Source organism: Tupaia chinensis, unplaced genomic scaffold, assembly GCF_000334495.1.
Source record: "Tupaia chinensis unplaced genomic scaffold, TupChi_1.0 Scaffold000281_1, whole genome shotgun sequence".
Classification (NCBI taxonomy): Eukaryota; Metazoa; Chordata; class Mammalia; order Scandentia; family Tupaiidae; genus Tupaia; species Tupaia belangeri.
This window is the reverse complement of record NW_006159764.1, coordinates 4,016,812-4,024,571: the sequence shown is the minus strand read 5'-3', so window position 1 is coordinate 4,024,571 and position 7,760 is coordinate 4,016,812. Positions and strand designations below refer to the sequence as shown.

General features: G+C 34.9%; 1 long non-coding RNA gene across 2 annotated transcripts in view; it reads left to right on the top strand.

Annotated features, from left to right (window-relative positions):
- The window catches only part of LOC102497394 (uncharacterized), a 211,185-nt gene that overhangs the window by 172,342 nt on the left and 31,083 nt on the right, over positions 1–7,760 (top strand). The window lies entirely within an intron of this gene.

Sequence of the window (7,760 nt, the reverse complement as noted above, 5' to 3'; positions counted from 1 at the left end):
AATTCTCTGAGAGAGAAATACAAAAGAGCCCCAAAGCCTTGCTGCAGCAGTGTAGACAGTAAGGGCACTACTGTAGGGGCCTGGAGTCATATAGGAAGCCCCTGGTTTAGTTCCGAGGTTGACGTGAATGTGCTGAGTGCAACCAAAGACACACTGATGATCCTGGCTGACCAGAAGGCTGGGGGTGGATCACAGTGTGGCAAGGTACTGTCACAAAGACCTGTCTCTTGCATTAAATCAGTTAAAAAAAAAAAAAAAAAAAAAAGAATAAAGTAGTTTATGGCTAATCTGACCTACTAGACTTCTTGCTTGAGACAGGTCAGCATGATCAAATACTGCCTGAGGGATAGTGGAGAAGACGGAATGTGATCAGTTAATTCAGATGATCAGATAATTGAAGATGGGGTGTCTTGCTGAACTGATTTGGCAGGGCTCTTTGCTATACCAGATTTTGTAAGGAAATGCACAGACAGACCTACCAGAAGATTCACTAACCTCTAAAGCCTGGACAAGCAAAGGATCTTTGTCGTCTCAATTTGGTTTATTATATATAATAGAATCTTCTTTTTCTATGGTTCAGGCCACCAGTTTTTTTGAATCACAGACACTCCAGTGGAAACTGAAAACTGTCAAGTGTTTTAACAAAATTTAATACAGTTCAGCCAACAAATTAAGAAAAAGCAGTAAGATTTCAAGTAATTCTTGGTAAGTCAGTCAGTCTTAGCTTTGCCACTCAGATCACCCAAAGACTGTAATCCATTACTGATGGCACTAAAAGAGATTATTTTACATTGCAGAAAAGCAGAGGAATCACTGTTTTAAACCAGGTAGTTTTGATTTTTAATTTCTCTTTCTTTGCTTGGCTAATGTAATGAATGTGTATTACTGTGTGATTTATAAATCGATTACTAGGTAAGGGATTGAAGTCCAGAAGAAAAGTTTTAGAAGATACTTTGAAATATTTCACATTCTAGATTCAGTACTTAAACCTCGAGAGTAACATTTCAATGTGTGATTCATAGAAACTCTACTTAACTACACTATACATATGGAACTTGTTGTCCTGTTCCTTGTATACTACATAGTAAATCTCTGTGGTAGCAAGCAATCAATTTTATTTCTAAAAATATATAAAAAGAATTGGAATTTTTATTTCTCTATAGCTAAATAGTTAAACTGGGCAAAGATAAAATGGGAAGAGCTTTATTCAAGATAATATATTTCAAGCCTGGGATTTATTTTCCCTGATCACAGTTAAATAATGCATTTTATGGGAAATAAAAACAATTTCATTACACACCTGTTTCTTTGGGGTTCCTTTTTCATTATTACTTTAAACAACAATAGTTTTACCAACTATGCTAAAAACCACATTTCAGGTATAAAATGTGCCCTAAACTTATTCTCTTTTTATTTGTGATTATAGAAACAGTATTTAAAATATGTCACATAAACATTCAATGGCTAAAGTGTGTATTAATGTAATTTATATGTATAACAATACATTTGATTTTAAAAATCACCAAAGGTTAAGTGTACATACATAATGAATTAATGTTATCCTGGCCTCCTATTACGATTTTCTAAACTCAGCTGACAAAATTTGTCATTCTATTTAAATATGTGCAAAACAGTAAACAATATATTTTATAAATAATAGTTTTATTCTTAGTATCTGCTAAAATATGACTAAATGCAGGCTGCATGTAACCAGTCAGTTACAATAATTATGGTAACTTTTCCTGGGGACCAGCAGATGTCATAATGGGTATATTGCTGGATTCCCACATGGTCAAACATGGTTTGAGTCCCAAATTTGGCACTTCAAAACTAATGGCTGGCACATGTACATGTGTGCCCAAGATCCCAAGAGGAGAATGGAGGAGAAGGGATTGCAGTGTGGCCATCTGCTTAGCAGGGTTATTTCTCACTTCCTATCTTTCTGTATCTGTCTCTTCGGCGAGTGCACATGCCCTATGACAAAAATCTTCTAAAAATATAAAAAAAAATCTTTTCTTGGGATACGTTCTTCCTATAAGTGATCAATGTATTACCAATATAATTACTTAATTTATAAAATTAAATTTATTGTCAAAATTAATTAAAAATTATTGAGTAAGTGATAAAAATAATTAAAATTTTCAACTAAGCAGCAAAAATTAAAAACAACTGAAAAACAACCTTCTATTTTATAATACATTGTGTATTTATGATTTGCTCTATGCTTACTGCAAAAAGCTCATGAGGTAAAATAATCTTAAAGTATACATACACAAGATAATTTCAAGAATCAATTTTTAAAAGTAGAAAAATGATAAAAGAGATAGTTTAGGTAGATTATTTAAACCCTTAATAAACTAGGGGTAGTTTGAAGGTAAGTGTCGTGATATACCCAAATTTCTCCCTTCAGGTCATCATAATAAATTATGCACAACTAAATTCATACAGAATTCCCAAACCTATTTTTATAAGAAACATTTTCTGATATAATTCCACTGAACATTAACACTGCCTATTTTCTGTCACTGAGTGCGTTGAAAGTTCAATGACCAGAAGAATGGAATTAAATAGGCTTAGAGAGTCTGCACCTTAAAAGATCACTCAACAGGGTGAAGAGTACCCAAGGTACAGATGCTAAATGTATAACCACGCAGAATCAATAGTAAGAAGACAAGTATGAATTCAGAATGAAGGAAGTACCTTCTGCAGTGTTCTGTCCACATGGGGGACCTGGCTAAGGTAGGTCACAGATGGTAAGAGCATCATTCAAAAACAATCCAAAACATGTGGATGCAAATGACATCACTGTCAGACAATCTACCATCACTAATTAAAAATAAGAGACAGAAAGAGAGAAAAGTTCCTTAGGTTCCTTCAAAACCTTGAGGCTGAACCTGAATCCTTGCTTTTGAAAAAGTCCATGTGTACTTAGAATAAAAAAAGAAGTCTCCAAAAAAACAAATGAATAGAGAAACCACAGACTGGAAGGAAATATTTGCAAAAGATAGGTCAGATAAAGGACTGCTATCCACAATATACAAAGAATTCTTAAATTTCAACAATAAGAAAACAACATGATTATAGAGTGGGCAAGAGACCTATTGGACACTTTGTCAAAGATTTAATGATGGAAAATAAACATATAAAAAGATATCTAACATCATAAGTCATTAGAATTGAAATTAAAATAAGAAGATACCATGCCGTACCCATTAGGATGACCATAATCCACAACACCAACATCAAATGTTGATTAAAATTTGGGATAATATGAACTCTTATTCAGTGCTGGTGGGATTGGAAAATGTTACAGGCACATTGGAAGATGGTTTGGCAGTGTTTTGCTTTTATTTTTGTTTTAATAAAACTGAATATACTCTTTAATAGGATCCAGTAATCACTCTCTTTTTATACAAAGGGGTTGAAAACATGTTAAAAGTATTTTTAAATCCTCACATGTATCATTATAGACATATTGATTACCAAAACTTTAAAGCAAACAGTAGGTGAAGGGGCAAATAAACTATGGTACACCCAGACAATAGAATGTTATCAGTGCCAAAAATAAATGAACTATCAAACCATGAAAATACATGGAAAAAATTTAAATGCACACAACTGAATGGAGGAAATCAATCTCAAAAAAAGAAAAAGAAAAAGAAAAAGAAAAAAAGAAACCTAGAAAAGGAAAAACAATGGCGACAGTGAACATATTAGAAGTTTCCAGGGCTGAGTAGGTAAGGAAAGATGAACAGGCAAAGTGAACAGTGAATATACTCTGTGATACTACTATGGTAGATACATGTTCTTGTACATAGGTGATATGTAAAGCATGTACACACCAAGAGACCAACGTGAACTGTGGACTTGGGGTGATAATGAGGTATACATGTTCGTTCATTGATGGTAACAAGTGTACCCTGTGGGCATGGTATGTTTATAATGGCAGCGGTTGTGAGCGTGTGGAGGGAGGGGTGAATGGGAACTGTACATTCCACTCAATTTTGCCTTGAACCTAAAACTGCTCTTTAGAAATTAAGTCTTTCTGAGAGAGAAAAAGAGAGAGAGCGAGCGAGCTCTATGGCAGTTTTTGGAGAGCAAGATCAGCCCACGATACCCATAGAAAAACAAACCCAGGATAGACAAAAGAAGACAGAAGTGACAAAAATTTTGCTTTAGCTTTTTGGCATCAGGTCAGAGAAAGGCCTGTCTCTATTAGGCTACAAAGTATGAATTATTCAGACCCACTCGTGAGACTCTCTACACCCTTTCAGCTTTTTAGATTATGACCTATAGTAAGAAATCTTTTGTACTGGGATGCACCAGCAGTTGCAGGAAAGCGTTGCTAAACAATTCTACATTTAATTATTGCCATGTACTCTAAATTCTCTTTTATTCCATGTTATTTAAAAATATGCTGAATTCAACTGAGTTAATTCATTTTTTTATAACTCTAGCATATAAAACTGTGTTTGGGAGTCAGTCTAATGCTCCTATCAGAGAAAGATTATTTAGTCAGTCCCACAGTCACTTGGTATGTAGCCAATACCAGAATGAATGTGAGAAACTAATTGAAAATCTTCTGTCAGCATAGACATTTATGGAGTGACTTAAGTTAAGGCACTAAGGGAGGTCTTGTGTTTTAATTCACAATGAAGACGAGGGCTTAGTGAATATTCTGCTTTCATCCTCTGGTGGAAGCAGGATTGCTAATGGCTGACAGTTATTGAATCCTAACTTTGAAGTACTTGTTCCTGGGAATTGATTAGATTAGTTGGAAGAGATCCTGATGGACATATTCAATCAAGGAAAGCCAGACATCATTCCCTGGGCTGTCAGAAAAGAATCCCACCCTACCTATAGAAAATGAAAAGAGAAGAGGTGGGTTAGGCTATAGATACGTGTGAGAAAGGAGAAAGGAGCTAGACAGACGAGAGTCTGTATAAGATGGATTGAGAGAATGCTATTTTGAGAGAAAAAATTCTGAGGCGATTGTATTCTGCTTGTGAAAAAGTTAAGGGTAAGGAAAAAACTGAAGAGGAATTTCATGAAGCATTGTTTAACATTTAAAAAATCTGTTGGTGTCTTTGGGAGAGGTTGTATTAAAGATTAAAATTACTTTCAATCATATTTTGGTTACCAAATTGTTGCATTATTATTTTTGTAGTTACTATCATCATTCTTTTTAAAGATAACTTTGTGCCAGAGTCACAAACTAAGAATTAAAAGTGTTAATAATCTCATAGTTTATTTTTTCAATTCAGTGTATTATCTGGGATTGCTCTTTATCCCACCTATGGGTTTAAACTCACATTTTGAAGTTGCTTACAAAGGTGGGAATTTAGAGTATTATAAATTCAGGTATAATATATGCATAAATGTGAGCAAACTAAATAAACTTACTGAAGACACGTTTTTAAATCAACTATTTTACTTGCCTCTTTTTAGATATGCGATTCAAATTTCTAAAAGGAGTATGAGATACAGTGAAATCTCACTGGTGCTAACCTTTGGGGCTGTTTAAAGTCTAACACTGCCACTTGTAATGAAATCTAAGAACTATTCCATATTTCTTGGAAAAAGATTAAGTCTCAAATCTTAGTGCAACAAAGCAGTCAGGAAGATTTAAAAATATTCAGTGTTACAAAGTTTTCTTTTTAATCTCTCAGTAGTTGATGGCATTATCAGATTTTTTTTTTTTTTACTATCTGCTCCATCAAAAAGTAGACATGACAGAGAATATGAAGATCACTATCTCTTGTGGATTGTATTTGACATGATATATTATAATTTTTGGAATACCCAGTTTTCTGTATTTGTGCCATGAATTGGAAAACTTTATCTTGTCTTTTCTATCTGATTTATAACACTATTGAATTCTGAAATTGCACTCAATTCAATATGATTCCTCATCTGTCCTTCAATTTAGAAATACCAACCAAAACAAAAATCAATGTCTGTTTTTAAAAATAATGAACCAGATATAGCCCTCTTTCTCATGAAAAGAAAAAAAAAATGGACTTTTCTTTCTACAAATACCAGCTGGCCAGGGAAAATCATCCTTCATTGATATATCTATGATATATCAATGTTATCTATGATATATCAATGTCTAGAACAGTATTAATACTTTGTTTTTAGTTGTGAAACTTTAATATTACCAAAACTGTCAAGAGACACATAATCACAAACCTTCCTCTGGTGCCATTTCTTGAAGTGAAAATACATCTATTATGTATTAGACTGGAGTGGACAAATTTGCTCTCCCTTTTAAGATAATATAGATGACGATACTTCCCAAAACCTGTTCCAAGGTGACCTACATCAATCATTTGTTGAAAAACAAAAAAAAATCCGTCATCATTTACCTACTAACAAGGGTTCTCCAGGATTTAAAACCCAGAATGTACGTCTTTTTAAAAGTACCTCTCAAATAAGAGCTATTGACTTACGCTTCAGAATAAATTCATATTCCATAGAGTACGGATGTTAAAACAAAACTGGGCCCAGGTTGGGAAGCAGAATTGGGAGATGGTGTGTAGGCTTGAAATCTAAAGACCTTCCTGCTGTGTGGGTTCCTGTATGCCTGTGATCTGAGGATGGCTGACGCTGGGAGCGAATCACTACGTGCATCCCCTAAACCACGAGAGGAGAATAGAGGAGAAGGGACTGTGGCATGGCCACCCCCACCCGCTGGTGGGTGATTTCTTGCTTTCTATCTCTCAGCCTAGCTCTATCTCTCTAGCTAGTGCATGTACCCTATAGGAAAAATATCTTTCTCAAAGAAAGAAATATGCAAATTAGATTTTTTTTTGTAACTTACTAGCTCATTTTTTTTATTTTGCTACAGAGTAATATTCTATTGTATAGATATACCACAGTTGAATTATTCACTTGTGAAAGGACATCTTGGTGGATTTCAGTCTTTGGTAATTATCAGTACAGCTGCTATAAACATTTCGTATGTAGGTTTCCATATAGATAAGTTTTCAGATCATTGGAGTATATACCCAAGAGCATGATTGCTGGATCATATTAGAGATGCAGACACATAGAGAGGATATAGCAAGGTGAGAAGGTTATTGAAAGAGAAGGAAGGAAAAACAGAGTTCCCAAGAAGGGAAGGGTCCCAGAAAATGGATTGCTGCTGAAAAAACTGAGGCGATGGGTTTAATCTATGTCAGGAAGGAAATGACAGAGGACAACTGCATTGGTCATGAAATTGTGTTTGTTTTATCCTGGGGGTTGGTAATGGATATTTAGCAGGGGAAGGTCTGTCACAGTATCTGGCTTATCTGTTTGGTTTCCCGTTTTTTTCTACACTGGCCACATCTCTCAGGTGAAGAATTTAAGTATTTAATTACACCTGCCCAGGGTGGTCTTTGAAGGAATTAGCATCCATATTTGGATGTACTGCCTGGATGTTGATTTAGGGTGTGTTCTGTTCTCTATTTCCCTACTCGCTGGGTCTAATCCCTGTCTCACTGCTATTGTTTGAATGTGTCTCCAAAAGCACATGTGTTTGAAACCTAATTCACAATGCAGTAGTTTTGGGAAGTGGGATATTTAAGTGGTAGGTAAGTTCCGAAGGCTTCCTCCTCATGAGTGGATTAATGTCCTCATCACAGAAATGGTTTCTTTATGAAGGAGTGGGGTCTGTTAGAAAAGCTAATTTGGCTTTCTCTTGCACATGTATGCTCTTTCTTCTGTTTCTTTTATCTTGATCTTATTGTTTTCTTGCCCTTCTACTTTCTACCATG